Genomic DNA, 20,514 nt, shown 5'->3' with positions numbered 1-20,514 from the left:
CAACAGAAATTATCACCAAAGTCAATTAATCAACAACATTTAGACCACATTTCAATGGCAGACATAATTTACAGGTATACAACCCAATCAAATATAACTGAAACTTTAAAACTAATGAACCCGCCGTTTGTTTACAAATCGGCTCAGACCGTGAGCACGGTTTAAAAATACCAAAAAACAGTTCAATTCCGGTTTTGAAACAAGCTGCACTGAATCCATGTTTGATAGCATGTGTCGGCTTTTAAAAAAAACCTCGAAACATAACCGAACCAAACCAAACCACACCAAACATAGTCATTCCCGGTCATTTAGGCCCGTTGTGGTCCGGTCTGTTCTGTTTTTTCAGTGCAGACATCAGACCCTAGCAACACAACAATGCGGGACCACAAACACAAACTCTCACCAAAATCAGTAAAATCTGTCACCAATTACAGGTAATATAATCTCTAAACCCTAGATCTCCATAAATCAATCAATAACCAAACACATTCACACTCCACACACAAAACACAACTCAAAACAATAACAAAAATCAGTAAAATCACCTCGGGATGATACCGAATTCCGCCTTTCATCGGATTATCATGCAGCACTCAAAATCCAACAAACGACGTCATCCTTCGGAATCATACACTCCACCTGATCAACATCATTCCAAATCACATCACACAATCAACACTCATTTATTTACATCAACAATCAATGACGGAAGTTACGGTTCGTTGCGGCCAGAGCGTTTATTGTGTGTGTGAAAATGACAGAAGCAGAGGATTTGGGAATGTGTAATGCGTTGCGAACGACGTCAATGTCCCGTCATCCTTCAGAATCGGCGGTATGATTCAAGCTTGTTAATTAGTGTATATTTAGGGACGGTTGAATTGGAATCGGCGGAGGCATATTTGCGGTTGGCCTTGAGATTTAACAGTGTTTTACGGCGTCGTTGATTGAAATCAAATTGATGGGGATAAGATTATTGCTATTTTTTTATTATAGTTTTTCTTTATTTTGTTAGTTATTTTTTTAAAGAAGGTACAAAGTTATTTTGAGAATTCGTTAATTGACAATTTTAAACAATTTATTGGCTTAAAATAAATGTTTTTATTTACTTATTATTCTAATTGTTTTCACTTAGATTGCCGATACAATAGTTTCTCAAGCAATCATGAACCAACTATACATAGATTTACATAACTTTTTTTTATAATTCATTAAGGTACTATGTACAGTAAAATTATGCCTCTAAGAGCATTCTCATCCGGATCTCAATCATCATCTTTATAATTAGTCCAAAAGTGGACAGAGAAATACAAAATAGTCCAAAAGTTTGTAAAATTCCCATTTTGTAAAATGGTCCAAAAGTTTGTAAAATTCCCATTTTGGTCCATCGAAATTCATCTTCGTCGACACATTTGAAATCATGCCGATAGATTTCGTTAACCAGTGAGGTAATGACACGTGTAAATGTGACGTGAAATTTTACTTGAAATCTGTCTTCCCCGTTATTTTTAAATCCTAAATCATCTCCTTAGAAACCATGGTTTTCCAATGAAATCTATCGCCCGTGAGTTTTCAAAAATCATCGAATTCCGCGTATTTTTTAAATTCATCTTCTCGGATGCTTTTCAGGTGAATTTAATCTCCTCTGATGAATTTCAAAAAAGTTTGGAAAAAATGATAATTTTCCAGTGAATTTAGTCTCCTCAGATAAATTTCAAAAAAGTTTAAAAAAAACGATAACTTCCCAATGAATTTAATCTATCCCGCAACCAAGATTAACCCTTCTCCTACCATGTAAACTTTTGGTCAACATTGACTTTACCATTCCAAATTCTCCAATTCGCTCTATACATTGTTAATATCTTTTACGCTTTCTCATCCTCCATGATCAACATTATTTTCCAATCAAATCAAAATCAACCAAAAGCATGATCCCATCTGGTTATAAGTGGATGATCTGTGGCCCAACAGTTGGTAATGCGGATTTTTTATTAACATGAATTAAAAACATATGTTGAAAATTAAATCTGATTTGTACGCTTCCTTGATATATAGCACTCCCATTTTTATCATAACAACCATCACCTCTTAGGGTAAGGTAAATGTTGGAACTTGGAAATATTTATTAGCGCTTCCTACAAAGGGAAGGTTTGATAGCAAGTTACGAGTGAAACTAAAGCTTCGTTATTTTATACTTTGTTGCGGCGTGCAAGTATATTTTCAGCATATTAATTGGAATGAAGAAAGTTAACATATTTCAGGTTACATCTTGCATCCGGGATATTAGTCATTACAAACATACAATAACGAGTACTTAGTTTTACACTTTCAATCAAACATGATCTATGAAGTTTATTACCAAGATTATTTCTTGGAGCACAGTGATGTTTCCGCTTATCTGGACCTAAACCTCTTTGTGAGACCTGAGAGTCAATGTATAAATTATAGATCAAATGTTAATACAAATAACTTAGATAAAGTATAAATTTCACATACACTAAGTAATATAGAGTTCTTATTGTTGCACTAAAATCCTTAAAAGATGTTCTACCAAAAACGTCTACACATTTTCATCAATTGTTTAAATAGTCAAATTGAGTACATCACATTTCTTTTGCTTCACATTCTAGAGAAAGATTATATGAGTGACAAGGAATCCTTTGTGAAAGAGGAGTGATTTAGAGCAAAACCCAGAACGTAAGCCCAATGTATTGGTTGCACATTCGTGGCCAAACGTCGTGGGCTCATGGTCTTAGTTGTTGGATTGAAATACAAGTCGGAGTTTATCATGTATATTGACTCGTTATCTATAAACAATTTGAAGGCACCTGCCTATTTAGAATAAATTCACACCCAATTTCCCAAAGAGGAAATGTTCAGAATGCCCACTCTTACCAACACAAAGACCAATCTAAAAACCTTTCCGACCGCCCATTTTTTAAGCCAATCATAGACCACCGACTCACCGAGTGTCATTCTTCTGACCAAATTTCAGCCCACTAAAAACCTTCTGGGCGCCAGGATCTCACTAACTCTGACAAGAAATCCCCACTGGACTGTCACAAATTTTTAAACCAGGAGGCTACCGATTAATTTTTTTGAAATCCGAACGGCTACCCGATTTTATTGGCGGCTACAGGATTTTTGATAAGTAAATAAAAAACTTATATTTTTTTTAAATTAAATCAATCAGACTAATAAAACTAAAAGAAAATAAAAAATTAAAAACATGGTACAGTGGACTAGACATGGTTAAGAATGAATATAAGGTAATATTGCATTTTTAACAATATACAAAGAACAGAAAGGGCAAAAAACAGTTGTTGGTGGGGTCGTTAAAAAAAATGAGTGTTGTCCAACTAAGTTCTGGTTGTATACTTGTATATGTTGCAACTTGCACATTAAAAAAAAAGGATTCATGGGTGATAAGTATGTTGATCAGTTCTTCATGTAAGTAATAAAAACATAAATAAAAATATTAAACCTATGAACATGTTACAACATGAAGAGTAGTAACCGCAGCAGGGTATGATGTAGTCGACATGCTTGTCATCTTGATCGAGTTCCCCTTTAGGATGTATAGTTAAGGATGGTTAGGGTTCTTGAGAGGAACCCGGTTTAGAAGAGAGAGGAGACACATGATTTACTTATGTGTGTGAGATTATCTTATGATGTTAATTTATTCTCTCTATATATACACCTAAAGGGAAACCCTTTATTAGCTACTAAGAGTAATATGGCTCATCAACAATTACCAAGCTAATATATAATAAGGTATAATTAATTATTTTGATCTATTATTATATAAATGATAATGATGGCCATAAATAAATATATAAAATATATTTATTCTTACATTCTCCCATTTGGCCGAGTAATCATTTATTATGAGTATTAGATAAGCCTGATCAGGAGTTAACACTCATTTTAGTTTTAAATTCAAACTGGAGCAGAGAAATACAGTCATTGAATTGAACATCAGCTTAAGACCCCAATTAATCATACTGCAGTCCTTATTTAAAACCTAAGTAGTTATGATCAAAATTTTCAAGTAAGCCCTTCAGAACGTTTGATTTGTATATTTAATTCGTCTATATGTCATTATGCATGCAGAACATATTAAGAGGCGTACAAAATCAAAACTGATGAGGAAATTTAATAGTTAATCATTCATAGTACGATATGCAGTTGTACGTGTCATTAATAAACCCCTCATGATTATAAACGCTTTCATAATACTTATGGGTAATAGACCTTTAGTTATAGGATCCTTAAGCATATCATGAATGTATTCGATATGAAAATTTAGATTCCTCAATTCGTTTATAAACGAATAATTAATTTCATATCAAAATTTAATGCAGCACCTATCAAACTGTTACTGTTTGAGAAAACATGGTAGCTGACGTTATCACAATTAGTCTTCAATATATAAGTTATTTGGAGTTTAATAAAACTTATGAGTCCACTAATAAATATTCAACAACATTTATTGACAACAACGTTGTAATAATCAACATATTATGTTGTTATGACTTAGGTTGTTGTTATCAGTTCATTATGACTCCTCCATGAGATGATTTATCTACTGACATAAGAATATATCCCGAAAATTACATTTTCTTATATCTGAATATGACAAAGTTTAGAGTAATATACCGGTTTGAATTCTCACTTCTTCTTTTAAATTATAGTCTTTCGTTTCTTTTAAAGATATTTTAATACTCTTTTAGATGTTTCACATTAATCTAGGCATATCTAGCGTGTTACAATTTTGAGTAATATCTGAACGAGTATAGACTTGAACCTACATAAGGCTTCTACTTAATGAAGCATAAGGTAATAATCTCAATGATCCTATTATCCTCTAAATAGAGCAATATTGTTTGTTACATGTGTAATGACCCATTTAAGATAAAACTTATAGAACAAAACTAATGTCCCTTTGGGTCTATCTCAGAATGTTATGATAACTATTATGTAAGGGATATCTTTGAGATATTTCATATCAAAGTGTGTGAACAATGCTTTAACTTATGTAACATATACTTGTCAGAAGAATGTCATCTATATAAGGACAAGTTTGTTTTTAGTTGCTCCCACTCATCTTGAGGTAGATACATTAATCCACTTGGTTTTTGATGAAAATAATTGTATAGATATTTCATCAAATTTTGATGTTTTCAGTAACCCATATATGAATTTTATTAACTTATAGACTAAATGTTCATTAACCTTCAGTTTATAACATTTAGGTTGTTTTATGAGCATGTGTAAGGCCCCGTTACCGGTAACCCTACTTTCGCGTCGGATTTACTCATAAACACAGTTCTTCAAATCAGAGTTTATTAAAACTTTTCGCGGAATAAAAAACATCAATCATTTGTTACAAAACATTAAATCTTTTCTTTGATACCATAACACAAAACTTTATATTTAAAACATCTTTACTTCTTTCTTCAGATGCCAGCCGTTCAATCCATGTCGTGTGTCATCTTCATGCTACTCTATAATCAGCTCACCTGCGTGCATACTAAAAGTCAGCTACGCTGAGTGAGTTCTAGTTAATCGAAAGCCATACAATACATACACATACATACATATCTGTAGATACATATCCATACTTCACTAGTTACCCTTCTGTTCTACATACAAACTTGCTACCATACATACATACATATCTACAATCACTAACCTCAGTCTACCGAGAGTACGTTCATAGTTCACCGTCTATACCTGTACTCAAGGTCGTGAACACGTACAAGGTTCGCAGTCCTTACCTATGTTCACCATTTATGGTACGTACAAGGATCGCGGTCCTTCCCTATACCATAGTACATCCACAACACGTACAAGGTTCACAGTCCTTCCCTATGTTGCAACCTAATTCATAGCACGTACGAGGTTCGCAGTCCTCCCCTATGCTACAAAATCAGCACGTATAAGGTTCACAGTCCTTTCCTATGCTGAAATACATCTACAACACGTACAAGGTTCGCAGTCCTTCCCTATGTTGCAACCTAATTCATAGCACGTACGAGGTTCGCAGTCCTCCCCTATGCTACAAAATCAGTACGTATAAGGTTCACAGTCCTTTCCTATGCTGAAATACATTCACAACACGTACAAGGTTCGCAGTCCTTCCATATGTTGCAACCTAATTCATAGCACGTACGAGGTTCGCAGTCCTCCCCTATGCTACAAATACAGCACGTATAAGGTTCACAGTCCTTTCCTATGCTGACGCCTATCTACATTACGTATAAGGTTCGCAGTCCTTATCTACGTTTACATATATCATCTACTTCACGTATAAGGCTCGCAGTCCTTAACTACGCCATCACCAGCCGAGTCTATGTCCGACAGAAGCTAGAGGGATTTGCCATCCTAACTTACTATGTCGAACGTAGAACTCACATGCCATTCATGTACCTATATACACATACTTACATTATAACATAAGAACACTCTAGGCATTCTTTACCTCATTCATTTAACAACCATACCCCTTGTCGTTACGTGCAATATCCGAAGATCGTTCACGCCCCGACAAGTATTCATTTGAAATATTCATACATCTTCGATATATAATATTCGTACCTTTATTTTTAACCTGACAGTACGCGCAATATCCGAAGATCGTTCGCGTACCGACAAACAATCATTCATATCTATCACACATATCACATATGACATACACTTATCACTTAGGATAAATGTATTAACAACACATCGAGTATGCACACAGCCCCGAAAACATAACAAGGAATGGGGCTAGAAACTCACCTGAACACGGTTACGTTCACCGTTAATCGTAATCCCTTTCTTCAGCTGTGCACGGCTGACTGTATAACAAGTAGACGTATCAAACAACTATCACTACTCATATCATCTTTCCAGTCTTAACTACTACCCACAACGAACGGGGGTCCGGGGGCAGCGCCCCTGGCAGCGGGGTCTAGGGGCGGCAGCCCCTAGCAGGGTCCAAGGGGCAGAGCCCCTGGCTGGGGTCGAGCTGCCAGGTCAGCTTGGAAAAATTTTATTTACATTAACTGTCTTAACACATTTTTCATTAGGTTTTTAATTTATTTTCTAATCGAACTTGACTTTAGGCGAAGTTAACCTTAGGCGAACTTGACTTTCATCGGACGACGTCAATGTCCCGTCATCCTTCAGAATCGGCGGTATGATTCAAGCTTGTTAATTAGTGTATATTTAGGGACGGTTGAATTGGAATCGGCGGAGGCATATTTGCGGTTGGCCTTGAGATTTAACAGTGTTTTACGGCGTCGTTGATTGAAATCAAATTGATGGGGATAAGATTATTGCTATTTTTTTATTATAGTTTTTCTTTATTTTGTTAGTTATTTTTTTAAAGAAGGTACAAAGTTATTTTGAGAATTCGTTAATTGACAATTTTAAACAATTTATTGGCTTAAAATAAATGTTTTTATTTACTTATTATTCTAATTGTTTTCACTTAGATTGCCGATACAATAGTTTCTCAAGCAATCATGAACCAACTATACATAGATTTACATAACTTTTTTTTATAATTCATTAAGGTACTATGTACAGTAAAATTATGCCTCTAAGAGCATTCTCATCCGGATCTCAATCATCATCTTTATAATTACACTATAAAACACTACATTCTTCTTTCCTGTTCAATTAAATAATCATTACTTTATACATGTTCAATTAAAAGCATAACTTGAATTCCATCGCACAATCTTGTCACTAATTCATGGATCAAAGAACACAGCTTCCAATAAAATGTCAAGTTAAAGGAAAAATTCCCAAAATAGTTCAAAAGTGGACAGAGAAATACAAAATAGTCCAAAAGTTTGTAAAATTCCCATTTTGTAAAATGGTCCAAAAGTTTGTAAAATTCTATATATGAGTATTTTATTCTTTTTAATTTGAGTATGGCATTGTTGCACTTTTATCATTTTAAAAACTTAATGTGTTACGTGGTTACCATTAAGGACCAACAAACAAGTAGGGCGAATTTGGCTGTTTGGATCATGGGTCTAAAAGGTTATGGTTGGAATGGGTCGAGACAAAAAAGGTTAACTTGGTTTGGGTCCGGCCCGCATTACAAGCATACTATAGCCGGGTTACGCGTAACTTTTGTGAAGTCACGCACTTACTGAAACAATAATACTAGTTACGCGTTCGATGTCATGTTTGCATACATATCCCATTGTATCGTGGACACCTAACTAGTATAGATAAAGAATCGTTATAAAAAAACTATATTTATGTGTTTTTACGTTTTGGGAACCCTCCGATTGCATTTTCATTATTAACAAGTATTTGTAGGTGTGGATCTAGGGGGTGTCCGGGGTTACCCTCAACTTTCACAGTGAAATGCAAAATGTTTGTTTAATCCATATTTTTTGTGTTCAAATACTCATGCGTATAAAATAAGGACACTCTTAGGACCATAATTTATTTTGGGATACCTTTGAATTTTACTTCTGGATTCGTCATTAAGTATTTGTTATCGTGCGTTGCGGCGGGGATGTGGTTGCAACTGAAAGTCGATCGGTATCGATTCGATTTGTTACAATAACGACATACGCTATAGCAATCGATGCGTGTGACATGTCTAGTTTATCAGTTCAAGAATATTATAACGATAAATAGGGTTCGCATTTAAAATACAAACTCTCCGGCCAATGCTATGATCTCGTTGCTGGAAAATGAATATTAATTACTTTTTGGTATATGAATATCGTTCTTTTTCCCAATCATCTCTAGTACAAATGATTAAAGGATACACCAAATGATCGTTGCTAAATTTATTGTTCAATTTTGATGATCATGATTGGTTAATGTTGACATATTGTGTCATGTACAAATGGCTTTTTGATGGCTATGTAAATATAAATTGTTGTATTATATATTGATTAACATATTATGTATTTGTTTTACTTTTTCAACATTTTATGTAAATATAAATTCGTTTTTAAGTCATTCGACAAGTGTACATATGCTCATTGAGTAAAACTTTGAATTCTTGTCAAAAGGTTATTATTATTATTATTATTACTACTACTAGACGAGTGTCCGCGCGATGCAGGAGTGTTTAAACGCGAACCCTATTAATCACGTAACAGTTATGAGTGTTCATGGTTCGGTTTAAAACCTTGAACCGGTCATCGGTTTGGTTTCACCGCTGAGTTTTTTACTTTCAGTCGGTTGTTTTTTACTTTCTTTATCATTTCAAGTTTCATATTTTGACTTAGTTGGAATTGATGATACGGTTAAATTAATAATCATTTAAACAACTTTATTATCAAAGCTTAAACTGTTAAACCAAACCAACCCAGAACCGGACCGTTATTAACAGTTTGGTTTCAATTTTCAATGGTTTAGTTTTGGTTTTGGATGAAAAAAGATGGGTACTAACGGTTGGACTCACAAGCTTATAACTTAAAAACAATCCAAACCGGCATTGAACATCCCTACGTGACATATTAACTTTTTTAATGAAAAAATTTTAACAATATTATACTCAAATTAAAAAGAATAAAATACTCGTTTTTATGGTGCAATATTTTTACAAAAATATTAACGTATGAAAAACTTATTGTCGTTTAAAAATCGTGGGTGAGAAGTTGGTTTAAAATTGAAACTAAAAAAAGAATATGGTTAAAGATGAGGGGGCAAACTTGTAAGTTGGTGATTTGTGTTTAAAAGACATGCATACCCCTAATTACACATGTACTTTATGTATTAAAACTCTTAAAATCAAGTGTCTTAATTTGCCCTTGTTTAATTTATTATATATAGTATAGATTATTATTATTATTATTATTATTATTATTTATTATTTTTTTTTACGGTTCCAGCGCAACACATGGCTCAACATGTGTGCACGGTTAACATTTTCACGTATGTTTTTTTTATATTCTTTAACGGTTCTGTCGCAATGCACGGGTCTTAAATTATCATCTATTGGTGTGTTTTCTCTTGAGAGTGGAATAGCGATTATTGAATGGGTTAGTGGACCGTCAGTGAGTGATCTGAATTGACCGTTAAAAAAATGGTAAATCAACCTTTGGGTGGGCCCGCCAGGATCTGTGTTAAAGTCTCGATAGTACTGGCTTTCAATAAAGCCCAAGATTTGAAATTTGGTACGAAGAGGCTTCTAATTAGGCCAAACAATTCTTTAACGGACACAATCCTTAATTTACTAATTTAGTCATAAACTAAGTGTAATGTTAAAATACAACGTACAACAATAATGAGAAATGTGAGACGGAATCTAATTCATTAATTTTGTATTTGGATGGTGAATATTACTTTAAGAATAAAAATTGATGAGAATGACATGAAGGTAATACCCACTTATGATAACTTTCTTTTTTTACATACAAGACATATGTCAATTTCTCCATCATTTTAAAACGTATATAATTATTTCATACGACATTTTTAATTTTTTGTTTTAGCATAAAAACAAGCATTTTTTATCTTTAATATGAATTTTATATTGTTATATAGAAATAAAAAAAAGTTAGTGGATTTTTTTATATTGTGTTATTTGGTTGTCCATTGTATTTTTAATTGAGTTTTTCTATGCAATGTGTTATAGATTTTGGTCATTGTGTTTTTCAGTTGATACTCATATTAAAGATAAAATTAAAACAAAGATTACATCATAGTGTCTTTTTGTTCGTCATTGTGTCTTAGCTCAACATTTGTCTTTCTACTTATCATTGTGTTTTAGTCATTTTGTTCAACATTCACTTAAGTTGAGAAATTAGTATTATGTTCATTGTGTATTACGTTCAAGTTATTGTGCAATATGTAGATTTCATAGTGTTTTATATTGGGAAAATTACCAAAATAGGCATGTTTGACCAAGAATTTACTAAAATAGACATGCTTATTTTAGCCTACATCTCTCCAATCATTGTTTTTTAGACCAATAAACAGCTGACACGTCATCGAAGCAGCCGCCTTAGCCGCCACTTTATAGGCACGAAATTGTATGAAAAGTAAACGGGTCCCACCTTTAGCCAATAAAAATTCGACACGTGTCAAAGGCGGCTAAACTTAGCCTACATCTATGGATATTTAGCCGGCATCTCTGACTCTTAGCCGGCTTCGGGATACTTGTCTATTTACTTAGCCGGCTCCAAATATTCCTTCTTAACCGACTCCAACTCGGCTTGTAGGCTAAGGCTTCATTTAGCCGCCTTCTTTTTTTCATTTAGCCGTCTAATTTTAGCCGCCAAAATTAAATATTTTACCAACTTTACCAACTTTATTAAATATTTAGCCGGCTTCACTTAGCCGTCTTCTTAGCCGGTGTAAATTTAGCCCCCAAAATTAAATATTTTCCTACCTTACCAAGTCTATTAAATATTTAGCCGGCTTCACTTAGCCGTTGTAATTTTAGCTGCCAAAATTGAATATTTTACCAACTTTACCAACTCCATACCAAATTCGCCCGATGTTAGTCAAACTGAAAGTTTATTTTGGGGCTTTGTTGGTCAACCTTCGCTACTGGAGGAGGTCTGGACGGGAAGAAAAACTTTTTGGGTTTGATAGTTCTGGCAAATATGTGCAGCCCAACCACACTGTTCAGGCGGAAAATTTGGGGGTATTTGCTTGTATGTTAATGAAACATTTATGTTTTGAAAAACAACTTAATTTTAAAGAAGATTTTAAGGAGAAAATGCTTAAATACCGAAGGTTTATGGCAGAAACAATTTACATTTGGCATTGTCGGCCGACCATCGAGTAGATTGTAATCGTTATTTAATATGCTTTGTTATTATTATGTTTCTTAATTTTTATTATTAATGAATATTTCCGTGTATTACTTTTTTGTTAGTATCTACATACATAAAAATAATTTTAATAAGTTAATTTATTCATAAAAAAAGCCCGGCTAAGTAAAGCATACAATCTGATCTAAGTAAACGACGACGTTAACAAACATATTTTTTTTTTTTAAAATGAGGATCTTTTGATAAGAAGGTAAAAAAGTTTAGTAGGATGAAGATGGTTTTATAAGATGGAGTGGAGATGGTTGTATAGTTTTATAAAAATGGTTGGTGAAAAATTAAATTTGGGTAGGTAAATGTATTTATTTCTAATGGCTAAGAAAAAAAATTGACGGCTAAGCGAAACCGGCTAAATAATTAATTGAGTGGGTAAAAATATTTAATTTTGGGGGCTAAATTTACACCGGCTAAGTAAAGCCGGCTAAATATTTAATAGAGTTGGTAAAGTTGGTAAAATATTTAATTTTGTCGGCTAAAATTAGACGGCTAAATGAAAAAAAGAAGGCGGCTAAGTGAAGCCATAGCCTACAAGCCGAGTTGGAGCCGGCTAAGAAGGAATATTTGGAGCCGGCTAAGTAAATAGACACGTATCCCGAAGCCGGCTAAGAGTCAGAGATGCCGGCTAAATAACCATAGATGTAGGCTACGTTTAGCCGTCTTTGACACGTGTCGAATTTTTATTGGCTAAAGATGGGTTCCGTTTACTTTTCATACAATTCTGTGCCCATAAAGTGGCGGCTAAGGCTTGGCCGCCTTAGCCGGCTTCGATGATGTGTTAGTTGTTTATTGGTCTAAAAACCAATGATTGGAGAGATGTAGGCTAAAATAGACATGTCTATTTTGGTAAATTCTTGATCAAACATCCCTATATTGGTAATTTTCCCGTTTTATATTTCAGGCCATTGTGCTATATGTGTATTTATCATTGTGTCTTACATTTAAGGCCATTGTGTTATACGCATTCATTATTGTTTTTTACATTTTAAGTTATTGTGTAATATGTATCATCATTGTGTGTTATGTATTAGATAATTTGTTGGCATTTTTCATTAAATATACATATTATTTCCCAACGGTGTTACTAGTATTTAAAAAAAACACGATGATCAGTTGAAAGACACAATGTCGAAAAAAACAAATTGACAAAAAAAAGACACAATAGTAAGCAAAAAGACACCTTGACGTATTTTTTTTTCTAGTTTTATATAACAAAATCATACTCATATTAAAGATAAAAAAACGCTTGTTATTATGGTGAATTTTATTTTTAAAAAAATATCATATAAAAAGGTCATAGACATTAAAAATAATGAGGAATTAATTAACATGTGACTTGCACGCGGAGAGAGAAAATGTGTTCTATTAATTTTATACCATTTTTCTTTTGGTACTTACTTGACACATGTCAACTAATTATGGTTTATCACAGTTCTCATTTTTGTTGGTATTTGCAGAATAACTCAATCTATTTTAACAATATATATCTAAAATTTATATCTATATTTATATTATATATGAAACATGAGTGAGAAACCTCTTAATTTAAAAGGTATCAAACTTGTTGTTTTAATTACAAACAATAATGCATAAAATTAAAATAATTTTGCCTTTTATCAAATTCATGTACGGTTGATTTTAATCTATTAATAAATAATTACAAGTTTGGTCATTTAACTTTAATAACATTTTGTTAATTTATAGAATAGTTACATATATACACCTTATTATAAACCGACTACCCCACGACGTTTAAACGTTTATTAATTTTTCACACGTTAATATATTTTTAAAAACTTTATAGTACTAGGGGTGTACACGGACCGAACCGGAACGGACGAAAGCATGTCCGTGTCCGTCCGTTAAGCTTTTGACGGACAAACGGACTGTTCACAAACACTCCACCGAACGAATATTAATGTCTGTGTCCGTCCATTAAGAAATTGAGTTTGTCCATGTCCGTCTGTTAATATTGTAAACGGACGTTAACGGACAATAATGGACAAACGGACACTACTGTTTATTAATGGACAATCTATACTCGAAGATTCGTGGCTCGTCACATATAATAAGCAGTGTTGAAATTTTTATATCTCTTCAATCCATTAACGGGCGTTACGTGAAGAAAAAATATGTAGTTTCTATAAATCCAAAATGTCGTTGTTCAATAAATACAGAATGGCATTTGTTCAAAGGTATTTGGATAGTTTTTCTTTTTGAATGTCAAATAAACTAAGGGTTTAGCATGTTACATGAAGAAATAATTTAAACTAACAATTTAACGTGTTACATGGAGAAATGCCACGACTCCCACCGACATAGTCACATAGTCATGATCATTGTTTCTCTTTTAAGTTCATTTCTTGCTGACATCATATATATATATATATATATATATATATATATATATAGGGGATGGTTATTTTGAGAACCATGATGAGTTTTAAGAACTTTAAGAACTCAATTTTGAGCCACAAATTTAATAAAATGATATGATATATGTGGCCGAGATTAAATTTAATTAAAAAATTAAGCAGGAGAGAGAATAAGTAATTTTGATAATTACACAAGTTTAAACGTTAGTTACACATGTGTAAAAAGTCGATTCGTTGTGTAAAAAAATACCGTAATTTTTTGTACATCACTTACACTTGCGTATTACACATGTGTAAAAAAATTTCGAAAAAAAAAATTGTTACGTTGAGTTCGAAAAAAATTGTTGCGTATGAAAACATTAGGTAGTAAGCTAAATTTCCCATTGTAAACACAGGCATGGTTGAGAGAGCTACCCATGGATACTTTAGTTATTGCACATATTTTTACATATTGCGCCTAAGCAACACATGAGCCCTTTCTGAAACTTTTTGCACCTTACAGATTTGACTACCTAGACTTCAACACATACACCAAAACTAAGATATATAAAGAATAACAAAACAAACGGACGCTTTAATAATGCATATATCACATGCACAACTATGAAAAGCGTAACTTTTCTTTTATTGTCTGACTTTCTTCAACACTACTATGAATGAATTAGTGATTTTTTTTTGTTTAGCTAATGTGAAAGATTATCCTTAAATTTCTAGTTCCTGCAATGTGATCAGTTTATTGATGTGAAAGTCTTCTTGGTTTTCTCAGTCATCACAAGTACTTTGACTTGTTCCGAGACTCGCAGGGAAAACGACATAATTTGAGCTTTTATTACTTAATTGACATAATTAAGGTTTTTGGTTGTAGCTGTGGATGAGAATGCTAATAGCTTTCTGTCGTATTTCAAGTTTTATTTCTCGAGAGAGAATCACTTTGAATTAGTATATTATAGAGGTAGGGTACCAAAAAGACCCAAATACCCTTAAGTATTACCCGTGGGTCACTGAGGAACCTCTCATATATCACCCGCGGGACATTCGGATCACCCGCATATCATGGGAAAGGAAGAACATCCTCGTACCACGTGCGGAAGCATCCTGGCACCCTCAGAATTCATCCGCAGGACAGGACATCTGTCCGCCAAAATGATCAGAAGGCAATGCCAACGGGACAACTGTCAACAACCAACTATACTCTAGAAGAGCGTCCACGATTGTCACGTAAAGAGTATGTGACTTGTTCACCAATGAAAGAAGGACACCTGACCAGTTTGTTATAACCGTGCACATGGCCAGGGTGCAATTCGTCCTATCATCAGGTGACGCGTGTCCAGGTTGTTATTGTAACACCCCGACCGATGGCGGATTATACATCGGGGCGCCACGTATTGTTTCATTACTCGTGACACTATTTGGGTGTCCATATTTAATAAATACATTTACCGCGCACGCGCAACACAATTTCACGAAGTAACATAAAATTAGTCATATCATAACTCAAAATATTCAAATAACATAAACTTGTCTTGTTACATTTTAGACTAGGTCCAAAAGAAAAGAAAACATCCTATGTGTCCTCAAGCTTCCAGAAACAGCTACAGCAAACCTGAACATGTGTTAAAATAAAACGTCAACACTTGCGTGTCGGTGAGAAATCAAGTTTAATAGATATAAATAGATAACAATATCTGCGCGCATCATGTGTATAACTGGTGTTCAACAAGGGTGTAATCAGATTGTGATCAAGCCTAATAGATCATAGCTCATAGTTCAATCCGTGCTCCCAATTGAGCACAAAAACAAGAAAACTGTGCAAGTGTAAACAAAAGAGAAATCATAAACGATAGTTCTCCCGTGTTCATCTAATGGATCCATGAAAACTGCGGAATAGGCCGACAAGACGGTTAAAGATCCACACATACAAATAAACAGCCAAGTCTACGTCCATAACACATGGGGTTTTGCGCGACAAAAGTTTATAAACAAGTTTAAGACTCAAATTTATACGAACACATGAACATCCCAAAGCATTAAAAATAAAAAGGGATTAGGTACGAGATTACTCACATGTAAACGGTGCGTTGAAAGGTAACGCAAGAATCAAACTTTCAACAAGCGAAGTTATCCTATAAATAGAGATTATTGGTTTAATGATTTGTTTTATGCCTTGAATATATGTTAGCATAGTAATATGTATCTTTAACAAATTATTATATATTATATATTACCGGAAATCAGGGCAGGACAAGGGAAAAGACGAAGGCTGAGAGAGGAGGCGGCTGAGGAACAACGGCAGATGGCAAGGAGAAGAGAGCAGAGGGGAGTTTTAAGTGTTTGTGTGTGTAGTGTTAAATAACAAGAAAATAGTATTATATATAGGGAAACCCTAGGGAACACAATCCCTCAAAAAGAGGAAAAGATCCTATCGAATCAAGCAAAAGATATCAAAAGGCAAAAGGTTCCAAAAGCAAAAGATATCAAAAGATATGGCAGCAGGGGAACAGGAAAAAGGGCTGACAGGTTACAGAATAAAGCATGGGAGGAGTCAGATAAAGGTACTGGTCAAGGCATGGGAAAGGCAGATTTCAAAAGATTATGCCAGTCACTTTTTCTACCAACCAGTGGGGTTGGTACGCATGCTGCGCCGAAAGTGACTATTCAGACAGAAGATAAGATATCACAAAAGTAAACGGGTTGGCTAAAACAGAAAAAGATACAAGTCTATCGCGAGAAAGCTGCGCGCGAGGGCGAAGGCACAGAGAACAATCCTTAGCGCGCTGCGGGAAGAACTACAATCCTTAGCGCGCTGCGGGAAGAACTACAATCCTTAGCGCGCTGCGGGAAGAACTACAATCCTTAGCGCGCTGCGGAAAGAACTACAATCCTTAGCGCGCTGCGGGAAGAACTACAATCCTTAGCGCGCTGCGGGAAGAACTACAATCCTTAGCGCGCTGCGGGAAGAACTATAATCCTTAGCGCGCCGCGGGAAGGACTATAATCCTTCGCGCGCTGCGGGAAGAAATACAATTCTTAGCGCGCTGCGGGAATAGTTCATCTCGCGTATCGCAGGAACAGCTGGTCTTCACGCAGGCTTCCTTGTAAGGAGTCTGGCGCGTGGAGCTGCGTAGACATCCTTAGGCGGGAAGAACCAAAGGACAAGCAAGAGTTAAGAGGGTTCCAGACTTAAGGGTTAAGCAAAGGGGGCGGGACGGCGACAAGAGAGAGAAGAAGAGCGGAACGGCGGAAAGAAAGAGAGGGGTGACGGGACGGAAGGGAAATTATTAATAGTAATAAAAATATATATTTTAAATGTTAAGTTGTAAAAAGAAAATTAATTAAATTTTAAATCATGGAAAGAGTCGGATTCGAAAACGGGTACCTGGGTCGGGTCGGATTGGGCAGTTGTCACAGTCTCCCCTACTTTAAGAAATTTCGTCCCGAAATTTATCTCGAAGTAGGATGCGCAGAGAAAATGTGCGGGTACTTGATCTTCATCTGATCTTCCCTTTCCCAAGTGAACTCGGCTCCGCGCTTGGACTGCCAACGAACTTTCACGATAGGGATGCGACTGCGCTTGGTTTGCTTTACCTCGCGATCCATAATCTCAACAGGCTTCTCAACGAAATGCATGGATTCATCAACTTGAACTTCATCAAGTGGTATGTGAAGGTTCTCGTCAGCTAAACATTTCTTGAGATTGGATACATGGAAAGTTGGATGCACATTGCTGAGCGCGGGCGGCAGGTCCAGTTTGTAGGCAACTTTTCCCACCCTCGCATGAATTTTGAATGGACCAACATAACGAGGCGCAAGCTTACCTTTCCTCCCAAAGCGGACAACACCCTTCCAGGGCGACACTTTGAGGAGAACAAGATCACCAACTAGAAATTCGAGAGGCTTCCGCCTGCGATCTGCGTAACTCTTCTGTCGGCTTCTGGCAGTCAGCAGATGATCACGGACCTTGGCGATTTTATCGGTTGTCTCTTGAACTAGTTCGGGTCCTGTGATTTGAACTTCACCCACTTCGTTCCAACAAATAGGTGAGCGGCACTTTCGACCGTAAAGTGCTTCAAATGGGGCCATACCGATGCTGGAATGATAGCTGTTATTATAAGAGAACTCGATCAGAGGTAGGTGTGAATCCCAATTTCCTCTAAAATCAAGAACACAAGATCGAAGCATATGCTCAAGGGTTTGGATGGTTCGCTCAGACTGTCCGTCAGTCTGAGGATGATATGCAGTACTCATGTCCAAACGAGTTCCTAACGCAGTTTGGAGAGATTTCCAAAAGCGAGATATAAAACGGCCATCGCGATCGGATATGATGCTCAAGGGAGTACCATGACGGCAGACAATTTCCTTGACATAAAGCTACGCAAGCTGTTCAACACGGTAGGTTTCACGAATGGGCAGAAAGTGGGCAGACTTGGTCAATCGATCCACTATTACCCAAATGCTATCATGTTTGCTTGCGGTCAAGGGTAACTTGGTGATAAAGTCCATTGCTATACTTTCCCATTTCCACGTAGGAATTTCAGGTTGTTCGAGCAAACCAGATGGGCGTTGATGTTCAGCTTTTACCTTAGAACAAGTCAGGCATTTAGCTACGAACACAGCAATATCCTTTTTCATACCAGGCCACCAATAAGAAAGGCGCAAATCTTTGTACATTTTGTCAGCACCAGGATGAACAGAGTACCGAGATTTGTGCGCTTCACTCAGGAGGACAGAGCGAAGATTCTCATCATTGGGAATCCATATGCGATTAAGATAGCAGAGAATTCCACTCAGATTAGGGACAAAATGCGCTTCCGCGCCACACGCTAACTCGGCGCGAAGGTTGCCATTGCTGATGGATGCGCGCTGCGCGTCACGAATGCGTGATTCAAGATTGCTTTGAATCGGCGCGAAGTGAAGCTGCGTGCGCGGCAAGATACAGTTAAGCTGGCTGGGTTTGCGGCTGAGCGCATCAGCTACCACATTAGCCTTTCCAGGGTGATATCGGATCTCACAATCGTAATCGCTGATGAGTTCGTTCCATCGGCGTTGTCTCATGTTAAGTTCCTTTTGATCAAAAATATGCTGAAGGCTTTTATGGTCGGTGTAAAGGATACACTTAGTACCATAGAGGTAGTGTCTCCAGATTTTCAAGGCAAATACAACTGCACCAAGTTCAAGATCGTGAGTTGTATAATTCTTTTCGTGAATCTTGAGTTGCCTTGACGCGTAAGCGATAACCTTGCCTCGTTGCATAAGTACACAACCGAGACCTTGGTTGGAGGCATCACAATACACGACAAAATCATCATTACCCTCTGGTAAAGTTAGAACAGGAGCTTCACACAACAATCGCTTGAGTGTCAGAAAGGCTTCTTCTTGCTTCGAGCCCCAAATATACAGTTTGCCTTTGTGCGTTAAAGCTGTTAAAGGCAAAGCGATCTTTGAGAAGTTCGAAATAAATCGCCGGTAGTAACCAGCTAAGCCCAAAAAGGAACGGATTTCGGTAGGAGTGGATGGCGTAATCCAGTTCTTGATTGCTTCAATCTTTGATGGGTCGACATGAATACCCATCTTGTTTACAACATGACCAAGAAACTGTACTTCATCCGACCAAAATTCACACTTGGAGAGTTTGGCAAAGAGTTGCTCGGTTCGAAGCTTTTGCAACACCAACCGAAGATGTTGCTCATGCTCGGCCTTGGTTTTAGAATACACCAGAACATCATCGATGAACACGATCACGAATTTATCCAAGAAAGGCCTACACACCCGATTCATTAGATCCATGAAAACGGCGGGTGCGTTGGTTAAACCGAAGGACATGACCAAGAATTCAAAATGGCCATAGCGGGTTCGAAAGGCAGTTTTGGGAACGTCCTCTTCGCGGATACGCAACTGGTGATAGCCAGAACGGAGATCGATCTTGGAGAAACAAGAGGCACCTTGGAGTTGATCAAAGAGGTCGTCAATACGCGGTAAGGGATACCGGTTCTTAATGGTGAGCTTGTTCAGCTCGCGGTAATCAATACACATGCGAAACGTACCATCTTTCTTTTTAACGAACAACACCGGAGCACCCCAGGGCGAAGAGCTAGGGCGAATGAATCCTTTAGCGGTCAACTCTTGGAGTTGACTTGCTAATTCTTGCATTTCAGCGGGTGCAAGACGATAAGGAGATTTGGCTACGGGGAAAGCACCAGGGACCAGATCAATACGAAACTCGACTTCCCGAGCAGGAGGTAAACCAGAAAGATCATCAGGAAAGACTTCAGGAAAGTCACGCACGATGGGAATTTCAGAAAGTTTCTTCTTTCCTTCATCGGGTTTGACCACATGGGCTA

At 36.3% G+C, this 20,514-nt stretch overlaps 1 protein-coding gene across 1 annotated transcript in view; it reads right to left on the bottom strand.

The window, feature by feature from the left end:
- LOC143632288 (glutamate dehydrogenase 2-like) overlaps positions 1 to 20,514 on the bottom strand; it is a 209,617-nt gene that overhangs the window by 939 nt on the left and 188,164 nt on the right. The gene's annotated exons all lie outside the window — the stretch shown is intronic.

Source organism: Bidens hawaiensis, unplaced genomic scaffold (assembly GCF_021521415.1).
Source record: "Bidens hawaiensis isolate Kalapana, Puna unplaced genomic scaffold, B.hawaiensis_p1.1 tig00000512_1, whole genome shotgun sequence".
NCBI classification, from domain to species: Eukaryota; Viridiplantae; Streptophyta; class Magnoliopsida; order Asterales; family Asteraceae; genus Bidens; species Bidens hawaiensis.
This window is presented reverse-complemented; position numbering and strand designations above follow the sequence as displayed.